Source organism: Vidua chalybeata, chromosome 5 (genome assembly GCF_026979565.1).
Source record: "Vidua chalybeata isolate OUT-0048 chromosome 5, bVidCha1 merged haplotype, whole genome shotgun sequence".
NCBI classification, from domain to species: domain Eukaryota; kingdom Metazoa; phylum Chordata; class Aves; order Passeriformes; family Viduidae; genus Vidua; species Vidua chalybeata.
In genome coordinates, this window is record NC_071534.1 from 68,644,723 (window position 1) to 68,659,077 (window position 14,355).

The 14,355-nt window shown below is 41.7% G+C and overlaps 1 long non-coding RNA gene across 1 annotated transcript; it reads left to right on the forward strand.

Moving 5' to 3' along the window:
- The first annotated feature begins 12,083 nt into the window (after positions 1 to 12,083).
- On the forward strand, positions 12,084 to 13,996 carry LOC128788709 (uncharacterized). Its single transcript, XR_008431170.1, has 2 exons — positions 12,084 to 12,220; positions 13,733 to 13,996. It is a non-coding gene; the product is annotated as an uncharacterized LOC128788709 (long non-coding RNA).
- Positions 13,997 to 14,355: the final 359 nt, after the last annotated feature.

The window sequence follows — 14,355 nt, forward strand, 5'->3', positions numbered from 1 at the left end:
TCTGCTTAAATGCCCCTGTGGGATATTTAGTGTAGCTGTGTCTACATTCTTGTCTGTGGATAAAGAAGACCTGGAGGGTTTTACATCTCCTACAGCTCGTTAGGGCCGGGATTCCACTGAATGCTTTTTATTCCCCAAGCGTTGTTCCTTCTCTGCTCTTCTGTAAGGAGACCTCGTGTTTTATCCCGAGGCGTACAGGAGTTCAGGGAAACCTACTGAGTGGAAGCAAATAATGTTCTAGCTCACCCCCAAAGGCAGTGTTACAGCAATTAGGAACTGACTCTGTTGCTTATTTCAAATAAAAATGGTATTGAAACTTGCATGCATTTAACCATTTCTAGTCAAGGAGATTATTCCAGCACCTTACACCCATCTGCAATATGGGTGCAATATGAGCACTTGCTCATAACATCATCATTTTACAACTAGAGCAGCACTTCAGACTGCTATCAGTTGGACTTTTGAAAAGGCAACCTCCAGACCAAGTGAGATCAATAGGATTTAAAAATATACAAGGTAGGATTTGGTCAAAATGTTTCCAGGATGTGCAGTGAAAAAGCCCTGGGGGTTGCCTGTGAGGTTTCTGTAACCAATGCTCTTGGGTTTGTGCATTTGTTCCCCCTCTGTAAATCAATCCTTTGCCTCAGGGATATTATCATTCAGAGCTCGGCTGACCCTTGGGTTGTGAAGGGGTTGTTTTGTCAGCACTGCAAAATCAAGCTATGCTGTGGCAAGTTAAAAGAGATTGCAACTATTAGTTAGGATTTTCTGCAAATTGCTGGTTGTTCCATAGAGTTGCTCATGGATTCAGAAGATGCCTCCTCCCAGCACATGAAGGAAGATGAGCTGGTTGGTGACAGCGTGGGGCTGGGAATACAAGGGTAGGAGAAGTTTAATCATCTTTTCCCAAATTTGTTTTCACTAGCCAGAGGATTTTGTAGATAGGAGATGATAAATCCCTAGCAACACAAACCCCTGACAGATGGTGTTAAATGGTTTTGAGAATATTTCAAAATCTGCCCTACTTTTTATTCCCCAAATGTTGCTCCCTCTCTGCTGCTTTTTTTTTTTTTTTAATACAGAATTTTCCTACACTGTCTCCCACATTCTCATTTGTGTTATAATTTATGCTTCCTTATGCTCCAAACCGGAATCCAAATCACCAATTTAAACGGAGAAACAACCTGCTGAATTTTAAAGCCAATTCTTTTCCTCCTGTTGAGCTGAGTATCCAATCTGAGAGGAAAGAGAGTGTATCAGGCTGATCAGAATTTACTTCCCATTCTCCAGGAAGGATTGTCTGGGTAAAGCACATGTAAATCAAGGGAGAGCTTGCCACCAGTCCTATTCTACAGAGAAACCAGCAAATTCTCTGTTCACATGAACTTTGTTGAGTAAAAATTTTGTCTCTTTGGTTTACCAGGATAGGAATCCTGCGTGTAACTCCATGGAGCATTATAGGACTAGGAATGGCTCCTTAATGTGGTGCAAAGAAACAGGAAAATGTGAGGTTAAGAAACGTGGTAAGAATCAGCTTTTACAGTTTACTTTAAAAAGGTTGGTGTTTAGGAAGCCTCTGTGTCAGCTCCCTGAGAGGAACTTCATGGACTCCAGCTTTCTCTGGGATCCAGATGCCACCTCCTTCCTGCAGACAGGGCCCAAAGTCCAATCTCTGAGACACTGATGATGCATTGACAAAAAAACAACCTCCCAAAAACCCAAACCAAAGCAAACAACCCCCCTGACACACACTCACGCAATGAAACACACACACACAAAAAAAAAAAAAAAACCCCAAAGCAAACAGAAAAGGAGCATCTTCTTTTGGTTGGTATGAAACATCAAATCAGGACAAATCTTTTTTCTACAGAAGGACGGTGTTGTCCATATCTTCATCAGTGCTCATAAGTGACTTCATCCTAAAGCAAAGGGAGATCAGAGACTAATTGCTGTCCTTCTGCTGAGGATTCTGCTACCCTCTCCATGGAGATTTGTTCCAATTACTGCTCTGAGGGCAAACTGCTTTTTCTAATCAGAACCTGCAAATGGAAAAGGCAAACCTCACCTTTTGTCCAACGCTTCACTGTATGCAAGTCAAGGGATTCTCACAGCAGTAAATACAGTTTCAGGGGAAGAAATCCACAAATCAGAAGTTAAAATTGCACAGGACAAAGTAAATTTCCCATTCCACACCCCCAGACTTTTCTCTTTTTGCCATCTCTGGTCACATGTTGATGTTGTATATATTTTACCAACTCATCAAATGATGCTGAGGGCCAGCACAACTTCCTAGCCTGGCAAAAAATGAACCTTCCCCTCCATCCCTCCTTCCAAAAAAAAGGGATAATGAACTGTTTTTCCATATAGTTCAACAAGCTAAGCAAGACCAGAGCACTCTGATAAGCAACAGCTTCAATACAAAGGGGAGGCAGAGCAGGAAAGAAGACAGAAGATCTGGCAGCAGGAAAGAGGAAATGAGAAGAAAGTGTGTGACAGATGCTGCCTTTTCATGGCAGCTCAGATGTTCCTGTAGTCACACCCCAAATATGACCATGAAAAGCATTTTTTGTTCCTGATTTTACTTTATGCTTGCCCCATTAAGTCTGGAACTGGGTTTGCTGCAACAGGGACCTTGGACTGAACACCTACCTTTCCCCATGGGTCTGGAAGTGACAAAGTTCACCAGTACTTTTGGCAGATTTCAGATTTTAAGGATGTCAAGACATCCTTAAGTCTAAAAGAACTGCCCTTCAGGACAAGAACACTGAATATTTATGGATGCCTGAAGAGAAAATGTAAGGAGCTCACAGCTGACAGCATTTTAACAGGTTGCCTGAACTAGATTCCTGCCTATTTTCCAGCATGTGACTGGGAATGCTTGCTAATAGGCAGGAAAAAAAATATGGAAACTTGTTTTCTATGTATGGATGATTGCTGTTGAGCAGCCAATTACAAGCTGCTGCCAGTGACCTTTTTCTGGGTAGACGAGCCCTTGCTCCAGACAGAGATGAATTTATGTCCCACTGGAGATACCTGCCCTATGGGCTGCACAGGGAGCCCGGGCTGGCTCTTGAAGGTGTACCCGTGGCCATACCTGTGGCCTTGAGGACTTTTAGTTCAGCTAAAATCCTGAAAAAAATCTGTCTGAATCCAAATCTCCCTGGAGACTGCCAGCTCACCCTGCCTGGCTGGTGGATGCCTATTCACATCCCCCTGACCAGCTCCTTTGTGCTGATGCCTCAGGTTTTAGCTTTTGTATTTTTCACATTCTGTGCTGCTTTGCTGTGTGGGTCTGAGCTTCACATTATGGGATGGTGAGCTCTCTGCACAGAGCAGGGAGACAAAACAATTCCTGCTCCAGCTGGGCACCAAGGACAAATGATCCAAAGCTCAGGCCCAGGAGCACAAACAGCGTGGGCTGGAGAGAGAAAAACAAGCAGGATGGGAGTGCCTGGGCTAAAGCTGGAATGGGACAATGAACTGCAAGGTGCAAATGGAGCAGAGCTGATCCCAGTGAGAGCCCCCGGGAGCGCTCGTGCATTTTGGGACCATTTTGGTTCATCTTGGCTGCAGCCCTGGCTGGGCTCTGGTGCTGCCCAAGGTGGATCCATGGAGGAGATCCTTTTCATAAATCCCTGCTTTATTCTTTAGCTCTGCCCAGCCTCTGCTCCAGCTCAGCCTCCACAGGGTGTCAGTTCCCAAACATCTTCCATGACAGAATCCACCCAATCCTCAAAAGTTAACTGCAAGTACCCAGCCCCAAAGGCCTTCTGCTTTCAGCTGGGTGAAGGTTTATCCACTTGTGTAGCCCCAAAACCTTTCTCTGAGGTTTCCTCTCTGCTCTCTGCAGAGCAGTCACCCTTAGGAGCTCCCCAGGATTCCTTTGCTCTCCTGGGTGTCGTTGTCTCTGGCAGTGCAGCCTCCTGGAGGTAGAACTGCCATGGAGACCCAAAGCAGCTCAGTCTGGATGGAAATAAAGTTAAATAACTACTCAGGCAACACTAGAGAGCTCTAAGGGTGACCCCTGCATTACAGCAATTGTCACATCCAAAGGCCACAAGAACACCACGAGGAAGGAAGGTTCATGGAGGATGTGCTAGAAATGGATTTATCCTCATTTTGATGTACAGGACATTGTAGTGGATGTGAAATGAAGAAAAGGATCATGTTCAGAAACTGTGACATAAAGGGAAGCACTGTCTTGTAAGTTGTAAATAAATATGTTTGGATTCAATGATCTTAGAGGTATTTTCCAATGATTAATGATTATAGGCTTTTTTATTAAAGCCAGTGAAAGCCTTTTCTGTAGCTTGCAAACACTTGCCTGGAACATCATTTGCAGAAAGTTTTCAAGTTGCCAAGTGCCAAACCTGCTTTTTCCTCCCTCTGAGGAAAGATCTTCTTTCCATTGGACAAATTTTGTGGAACAGAGAACAAAACAGACAAAGATGCAAAAATCAGACTAGACCTAGATCTGGCCATTCTGAGATTCACTAATCAAATGACAACTCCTTGGCTTTTAAAATCTAAACAGTGAACAGAGAACCAAAAGCTGTAAAATCAAAGCAAATGGAAGGTTCTGGAGGGAGAAAGACATACTTCATACTCCCTAATTCTGAGGTGGGTTGTTACCAGGGAAGATTGCTTTCTGACCCAGTCCCTCTGGTGTTTTCTACAGGCAGAAATTTAGTTACCTAAAAACCCTTGCATTCCAGAAATAATTAAAAACATTCTGCATGAAATGAAATTGGAATACTCCAATAAAGCCACAGCAGAAATGGAACCACAGATATGTTTGGTTGGCAGTCAAAGGGTGGTTCAAACATTCATTCAAACAGCGACATTTCAGAGCAGTCTTTGGTTGTATTGAAGAGGGAACTGGTTAATTTTATGGAAGATTTACATTTTCTGACATATATTTTCCTGCCATATTTTTTTCTATTACTATTTCCAAGCCTCAAATTGCTCTAATCAGCCTCATGTTGTGGTACAGAACCAGTCACCACTTAAAAGAAGATCCTCAGCACCCCCATTGCTCCCCCAAGGTTATTTTGTTCTTGGGCAGAGCTCAGAGATGGCTTGAGGCTAAAAAGTCTTGATAATAATGTTACATGTAAACTCATGCAAGTAATTACAGAAGGAGGTCGTAGAAGGGATTTTCCAGGTCACCTTTCCACTGCAAAGACCTTTGGGACACCATGAGAAGGTGATTTCATCTCTGCCTTGCTCTTTCTGCAGAGCACCCCATGCAGCCCAGGTGCTCAGCTGGGTGAGGCATCGCTGGTTTGGGCTCTCTGATTTCCAGGAGCAGCTGCCAGGTACAGGAGAGGGATTATTTCAATGTGAAAAGCTGATGAAGCCTACAAATGTCACTGCCCTACCAGACAGCTGTGAGAAAGCAAAGTGTGAGGATGTATGAGAGGAGGCAGGAAAGAAAAAAACCTGTTTACAAGAGCTTGGTGAGTCACATCATCTCAATAACTCAGAGATAGACGTAGTTATGCAAATGTCAGGCATCATGTTTGAACAAAAGGTTACTCACTCACATAACCTGAAGCTTTTACTGCTAATGAAGCATTAACTTCCATCTCAATATGGGACCATGAGGAATTTAAGACTTTTTATAGCTCAAGTCATGAATGATTGAGTGATATAAAAATAACAATATCCTGTATCTCTCTCATCTGAGACAGAGGCTTTAGTTTCTTCTTTTCTTTCTACCTGGAGTTTCTAATTGACAGGAAAACTTAAATCTTGATTTTTGTTTGTCACTTTACATTGTGGGATGAGGCAGCTAGAGAACAGTGACAGCATGAGATGCAGGTTGTGCAAAATGCTGCCAAGCCTGTCTTACACCAGTGAGGAAGTTGGGACACGGGCAATTATAGACCTGTTTTAGGCTCAGAAAAGATTTTGTTTTCTAAATGACTTAATTAAAAATGTAGCATAGAATAGAATAGAATAGAATAGAATAGAATAGAATAGAATAGAATATTTGGAAGAGTCAAGAGTCCTACATCAATCAGCTAGTCCAAATGTCTGACTGCTTTAGGGCTGGCCAAAGGATAAATCATGTTATTAAGGGTATTTTCCAAATCATTCCTTAACACTGACAGGCCTGGGATGTTGAGTACAGGCTCTAGGGAGCCTTTTCCAATGTTTGACCACACTCTCAGTGAGGAAATGCTTCCTCATGTCCACTTCAAATCTTCCCTGACACAGTTTTGAACCATTCCCACATGTCAACGCTGGATACCAGGGCAAAGGCATCAGCATTTCCCTCTCCTGTTGAGTCTCTGCCAACCAGCACCTCAGATCCCTTCCTGCAGGGCTTCTCTCTTGCCACTCCTTCCTCAGTTTACATTTGTGCCTGGTATTTCTCCATCCCAAGTGCAGAATCCTGCATTTTGACTTGTACATGGAATAGAGGCAGTTGTTTTCCAGGAGGGCTTCACCTGCAAGTTATTACTTCAGTCCAGACCATGGTCCAGGGGACTGCCCTTTGTGGTCTGAAGCTTTTATGCAAAATCAAATTAAGCACAGCAATTTGCAGAACTTGTCAGTTCTAATGAGCCTGAACCACGGGGAATTTTAGAGTTCACAGAGGTCTGTGGCTGCTCAGAGGTTTGGGAGCCACTGGCACAGGGAATGCACTCACTTCATCCAATGGAAATCAGTGAGGAGGTGCTGATTTGGAAAGGTTTGTTTGTTTGTTTTTGTCACATTTGAAAATAAGAAATAAATAACAGAAGCTGTCTTTACATTCATGACTTTTAGGTGACTGAGCCTCACTGCAGGCTCCAAACCTTCCTACCCCTGCAGGGGGATGTAGACAAATCTTCCTGGTCACCTTGTGCAAATAAAAGAGATCAAATCCTAACCCAACACCCCTCCCCAGCATGGCATCACTGCTTGATGAGAACTCATATTGCTGAGATATAGAGTTTGCAGGGAAAATACATCTTCTTTAGCACCTTTGCACTGAAGGTGATGTGTTGGCGGAAGGGAAAATGAAGAGGTAGCTTTAAAGGCAAGATATTAAACAGAAACAGTTTTGAGGGGGTAATGATGGAAGGAGAAGGGGGGAAAATGAGTTAGATCTTAGCAGGAGCTACCTGGGTCAGGAGGTTAATGAGATTTTGGGTAAGGCAAGAGGTCTACACACAAATATATCTGTGTCAGGGACTTGGCTGTCAACCTGCTCAGCCCACTGGGCTCACCAAACGTGCTCTGAGCTTGCAGCTTCACACCAGCCTAACTCAGTCTGATAATTGGTGGCTGCAAGTTGTCCCCCTCCTTTCCCTCCTCCAGCTGCCCATTCCTATCCATTCCTTTTGTGCCAGCCCCAGATTTCACCAGGTTCTGCTCCTTTGAGGGAGTGTATGAGTGCAGGAGTAAATCTAGTATCATCTTAAAAAAAAAAGATTTTTTAAAAAAAGGGAATTGTTTTTGGAGTGTGAGAATTGTTTTTGGAGCACGAGGTTGCCATGTAGTCATCCTAGACTGGTATAAACTCATGCTGAAGCTCAAAAGGTTGCATGACAGCATGACCCTCCAATTCCCAGCCCTGCCCACTCCCTTAGGTGGATACTTCTGCTCCACTAAGCACATAAATTTAAACTTGGAGGTAAATTGGGATTTGTCTGACCATCCATGCTCCTTATTTGTTAGCACATTCCATGGTGGTTTCTTAGCAAGAGCCTCAGTTTTAGCAACAGTTTGTAAGTGAAGAAGTCTTGAACTTCATTTGGAGAAGGAGACAAATTTAATTCTGTTGCCGAGACAGAAATATTCATTTAGACAGAGGTGACTTAAAAGAGAAATCTCTCAATTTAAAGGTCACTCTCACACACATAATGTTAGAAAATTTGCACAGGCAAAAGGGAAACTGCCTACATTACAGTGATGGTTTCCAGATTCTTTAGAATTTGCACAGAAACCGTCAGAGTTTCTGCAGGAGGTCAATTAAGAGGGACAAAGAAGCAGCCACGTTACACATTTTAAAGAGTCAAACCCCAACAGGAGTCAGCAGTTCAGCAGATTTTCTTTAAGGTCAACATAAGAAAGACCTAATTTGAGCAACACAGAATCAAGAAAGCTTTTGCAGGATGTTTTATTGCATGCTGGTGGGATAGCACAGACAACAGGGTGAGGACTGCAGGTTTGGGGAAGATCCAGGGTGACAACAAAGGACAAAGCTGAAGGCATCTTCTTCAGAGAGATGAAATGTGGGGGTTATTTCCACCTCTGTCCATAGAAAAGTACCCCCAACCTTTAAGTCTTTTAGGACACAGGGACCAACTTCTCAGCACTGGGAGTCTTTGGCCAACTTTTTATTGGAATGGCTGTTTTTTCTTAATCTGGGTGATAGCATGAATCTGTGACACAGGGAGCAGGGAGAGGCACATCAGTGCCTCTACAAGACATCCATTCTCCCTACCAGAGAGGAAATTCTCCAGGCTTTGGAAATAATTTGTTCTCCTGCCAAACTAAAGGGAGACTGGGTGATTTGTTTAGACAAATGCCCAGATTAGATGGATTAGGTTAAAGTTAATTACAAAATTAGGTGGGTCCCAGCCCTAGGAGTTCAGATGTTCTGAGTGGAAGCACTTTTGCAGTGTCTAGTCAGGGAAACAGGACTGGAATGCTGAGGTGATGACAGCACAGTGAGTTCTGGGTCAGGAATGGGGTTTCCATGGTGCACTAACAAAAACAGTAATTTGAACAGGAGATAAGTGCCATAAAGCCTTCAAAAAAAGTCATCTTCAGAGCCTGAATGAGCCTAAGAGCTTAAAACCTGCTCTCATCAGGATTTTTTCCTTAAGGTGAATCACTGTGATCCTCTTCAAATCCATGAGAAGTCAAATGTTTTCTTTAGTAGCCGATAGAAAGGCATTAGAGTCTGGCTGTTCTTTAGTAGCAATGATGACAGTCACGTAAAAGAAATATTTAGCATTTGGTAAAGACTACAGATGGTCTTTATCTTAGCTAATAGCTAAAACTTGCAAATATTCAAGCAGAGAAAGACCCAAGCTGGTAATTTCTGACTCCTACTGCCTGAAGTCCAGAGCCTTACTCTGAGTAAAGGCAGTTGGAGACTTCCCTCAGATTTTCTGTATCTCATTAAAAATTTTTGAAATAGAGGTGGCGAGTGTGCTTAGATCCTCCTTCACATCACCTTTGTGCCAAGGTAAGATCTTTAAAAGTAATGGAGTTCCTCCTCATTACTTCTAAGAAGCTGAGTGATTTTATTCATTTTAACCTTTTGCTGGGTGTTAGGAGGTGCCATTTCTCAGGGTCTGACCTTTATCTTGATGAGAGTTATGAAATTTATAGTAAATACATTTTTACAGTAAATAATTTTTAAATACCTCTTTATTATATAATTAGAGCCAGGCTGTGTAACAGCAGCCCTGTGAAATTTTGTCTGTGGTGTCCACTGAGTAATATTCCATGTTTACTTCTCCAGACTGTTCGTGATGCAGACTGAGGCAAGGAAAAACAAGTATTTTGTGCTGTCCTACTATACAAGACACAGATCTATCAAAGGTGCCACTCAAACCATGAGATCTCTATTGGAGATTCTGGCTGCTGGCCACCAAAACCACCTGCTAAGTACCTGAGCACCTGGCACTGAGTGTCTGGAGTGGCATCCAGGAAAACATAAATAATAAACTTGGAAGCAAGCAAGCTTTGAAAGTCAGCCTTGAGGCTGTCACATCCCAGACACCACAAGAATCTCTGATGCAAAAACGAAGACCCTGAGTGGGAGGGAAGGCAAGGAGTCCATTCTGCTCTTCAGGCAGATGCTCAGGCTGAGGAGCACAAAAATAACACTGGGAGTGTCTCTCTCAGTGCCACTTGGAGAGGGCAAGCAGCAGTGCTGCTTCCTGAGAAGAGCTGAGTGCCAGGTGTGAACTTGTAACTTATACATACTAAAAATTATCCTCATCAAGGCTGTTCTGATTTTTTTTCTTTTAAAATCTTCTCCTGTGCTTTGTCATCAGTAAGAAAGTCTAAGAAATGGCCAGAAGTGAGCACAGTGAGCCTTTAGGGTCTTCTGCCTTGCTCCAGTCAAGTGATTCTGATGAGGCCACGTCATAAGAAATTACTTATTTTGAATTATGGCTTAGGAGATTTTGCCAGCTGATTTATTCTGAGGTCTGATAGGAAGATGGGAGCTGGGAGGTCTCCATCATTTGTGCTTTACCTTGAGTTGAACCCTCAAAACACCACGAGACTGGTAGAGGTGAAAAACCAAGGTATTCTACAATGGATTTCACCTGGGAGTGTCTTTTCTGCACAACGATGACTTGTTCAAGCGTCCTGCTGGTACCAAACTAATCTTTCTTGTACTTTCTACCCTACAAAGAGAAAGAATTTAGGGTTCATTGTCTCTGCAGTACAGAGAAAATAGAGCTGAACTGTTGTGAGAACAGTTTGACTCTATGACCCAAAAACCACTGACATAACTTTTTGGCCACTTAATTGGAAACCTAATTCAAATTTTGGGCTGAGTTTTGCCCTGTTTATATTGGAGATGTAGTAAGAGGGCCAGGAAAGCAGTGAAATTTCCCCAGTGATGATTCTTCAGAGTGCACAGGGGTGGCCTACCTACCTACCTGTAGGTATGCTTTTATAAAGCATCCTTTTATAAAAGGATGTATTGGACGATATTGATCGTGGATCTGATCAAACTCCGTGCAAAACCTCCGGTCTGAAGTGGGAAACCCCTCCCAGTGAGCAGTGCTCAGTTCATGCTTCATCAGGAATTTTAACACACCCTCCCTGCTACATTTCCTTATCCCCACAAAGGATCCAGCTGGAGCATGTGCAGCCAGAATTACCCAGAAGGGCACATTTCACACTGAGGGTTTTAAAAGGAATTCCAAACTGTGAGCTGATGCCTCCCGACAGGGGGGGAATTGTCATGCACAGAGGTCCCTCCCTGGCTCTAAATCATCCTGCTGGGATGCAGGGATCCAGCCACAAATCCTGTTAGCTCGGGAGAAATCAATGCCTAATGTTTCTATACCTTCAAATTGTGCACTGCCATGCAGAGCCATGAAATTGTTTGTAAGTGTATTTAGTTGTACATATAATTACACAGATGCATGTAATATATGCACTAATGTATGTCAGACAGGGTCATTAAATCATTGATATTTTACACTTGTGGAAATACATACCTGTCTAGGATATAGATATTTCTCCCTCTTTTTATATATATGTAAGTATATTTATATAGCAGATAAATATATAGTACATATGTTGTAGATAAAACCATATTAAATATATACTATATCTGTTTTATATCTTATATGTCTACATAAATATATATATAATGTAATACATCTCTATTGTATATATCTATAATACATATGATCTATAGGCAATCTTGTAGAAATTAGCTTCACTCTTCTGCTTCATAATTTGATGCTGTTGAATTTCTCAGGTTTGGTTTGGTTTTTTGTGGGTTTTTTTTCCCCCCCTTTTTTTTTTTACATGAAGGAGTCTATGGAGAAATTCGAGATCCTTTTGCAGCTGCCCAGACTTAAGTTTTGTATTCTTATGGAGTAGGAAAGTCTGCCAACCCAGGCAGCTTCCCACTAGAAGCACCAGGGAATGGGAATTTTTAATAATTGGGTGCAAAACCAACGGATTTTTGCAATGGATGTTTCTCTGGGTCTTGGTTTATCATTTCTGAGCCATCCCAATTAAAGATCTTGTCAGCACAAATGATTTGTATTGAGCTGATGTCAGTGGAGAAGGATCTCTGCAGCTGAATTCAGCAGGGAAGGATGCACAATCCTGATGCAATTCCCTCCTCCTGAAGCCACATGGTGTGGAGACTTTTCTAAAAGAATTGCTAACAAGATTCTTTTTCCTTGAGAAAGTTTTTCTGCTGTATAAATAAGAACAGTTGCTTGTTCCTGGTGCTCCCCAGGGTAAGGCTGACACAATAAGGTTCTGCAAATCTTAACTACAGTTGTGGCATATCCACCTGATGTCACAGTGCCAGAAAACACACCAAAGAGTTTCCTCCTGCTTGAAAACTTCTGTTGACACAGGCTTCTCTCTCAAGAACCTCTTCTGACACCACACCAGTGGTAGCTGCACTACACAAGCATTAAGGCTCAGAATCCTTCTGAAATACTTACCCAAACCTAAACTAGCTAAGCCATTAGTCTCCAAGCAAAATCCTCTTCAGCTCAGACAGGTGAGACTTAACGTTTTTTATATGCTTCTAAAGTTAAACCCAATTAAACTCAAAGAATTGACAGCACTTCTTTTTGACATCAATTTTCTCATGTAGAAAAGCCCTGAGATATCTGTTCTCTGTGACTGGAGTGCAGGAAAGAATGTTAAAGTAGCAGAAAATATTTGAATTTCTGTTGAAGTTTCTAAACCTCACAAGTGTTACCTTAATCTGTAATCATTTCACTGTCCTTGTGCATTCAATTTTGATGTATCAAAATGAATGCCTCTGATTTATCCTTTTAACCTGTGAGTTTTACTCTGTGATCCATAAGTTTATTCTGGTGTGTTAATAAAAAAAGGTTTATGAAAGGTTATTAGGAAGATCAATGTTATATTTAATTGGCCAGAATTTGGTCTAGATGGGATTCTTCCAGTAGGAAAATATCAGGAGCCTATAAATAATGAAAATTAAAGAGATAAAATCTCTACAGATTAGGCAAAAGACCCAGCTTGTGTTTTCTGCAATTCCATCCATAGCAACAGATCACTTCATAAAATCTCCTATTTATATCCATGTGCAAGAAAGAAAAAAGCAAATTTTAAGGACCACAAGGATCTGCTGTGATCCAGAATACAGTGAAGTAAACAGAATTTTCTTCCACAAAAGCAAACAGAGCTGATGGTGGGAGCAGAGGAAGTTGTGTGGAGTTGAGCATTTAATAAGCTTTGGATAAGATGATTTCACAGGTCCTTCTCAAGAGCAGTGCCCAGGTTCCTGAGGAGCAATCCTGGGATTTAACCTCAGACACCTGCAGGTTATAAAGATCATAACTCTGCTCAGGCTTCTGGAGGTCCCTTCAGTCCTTCAGGACTAATAATTCTGAATGTGCTGAAATTAGTAATTTTCACTGTTTTGATCATTCTCTGGCTGCTGGGTGTAGCTTCATTCCTTTTTCACACAGCACTTCCAATACATCACTTCCCTCATTTATTTATTTAATTATTTATTTTTGTCTGACCCTCTCTAAAACACCAAGAAGATATGTTCTGCTAATTGCTTGTGGATTATTTAATTGCTATTTAATACCAGAGCAATGCTGTCCTCCTCCTGTTCCTGAACACGTTGGATCACATGCTCAACCTGTTTCTATGTTCTGCTGTTTTGAATAATCCTTCAGGTTGGAAATAGGGGTAGTAACCAGAGTAACTGTAGTAACTACACTGCTCTGATGTAGCACAGAAATGTCTGAAGAATCTTCTGTAGAAAGAAACAAAAAAGAAAATAAAGGGGATAACAACTGCCTTTGGGTTTGGCAGCTAGTAATCTTCAACAGTTTATTTTTAAAAAATTAAAAGAAGTTAAACTGCATCACAAATATTTGGAAGACAAGCCTGTGAGTTTATCATGCACATGCTGGAAGTTCATGGATAGAGGTGCTCACAGGAAGGTCTGTCTGCAGGCTCAGTAAAACCAGTTCAGGAGAAAGCAGAAAACCACCAGTATTGGCATTATCTAATATTTTCTTTATAGGTCATGATGATTCTTTATTGTGGTGAAAATCAAGAAGTGATGCTGCTTGGTGTAGTAGAAAATGAGTATAGAGGGAGCAAACTTTTCACATCAAGAAATACATAGAAAGAAGAGAAACAGCAAACCAGAAAATTGAAAATATGAGATCCTGCAGAGATGTTAAACGCAGTTTTTATTTTGCAGAGATTTATTATGCAGTTTAAGTTAATACAGCTTTTCCTACAACTCAAAAGATACCATAAATACTTACAATGGCTTCCTGAACCACCCTGTCCAGGTGCAGTTTCTTTTCAGGGATTCCAATTCACCTGACTGAACCTCTTGACTTCAAAGTGGAATATATAAGTACTCAGCAAAAAAACATCTCCAATATTTAGCACTGAAATGGGAAAAAAATTAGACTGACCATTATGGCAAACCCAGGAAACCTCCAGTTCTTTTAAATTCCCTCCTCATCTCAGGCTGGGAGTTATTACCCATGACATGTGTCATTATGTCGCATGAGGTTGCCTAGAGTTTTTTTGACACTCAAATAATTAGTTATCTGCTATTCCCAGCTATTTATAGTCACTGTAAATGCCTGTTTTATTGGGTGTGTGTGCTCTTTGAATGGTGCACGAGCA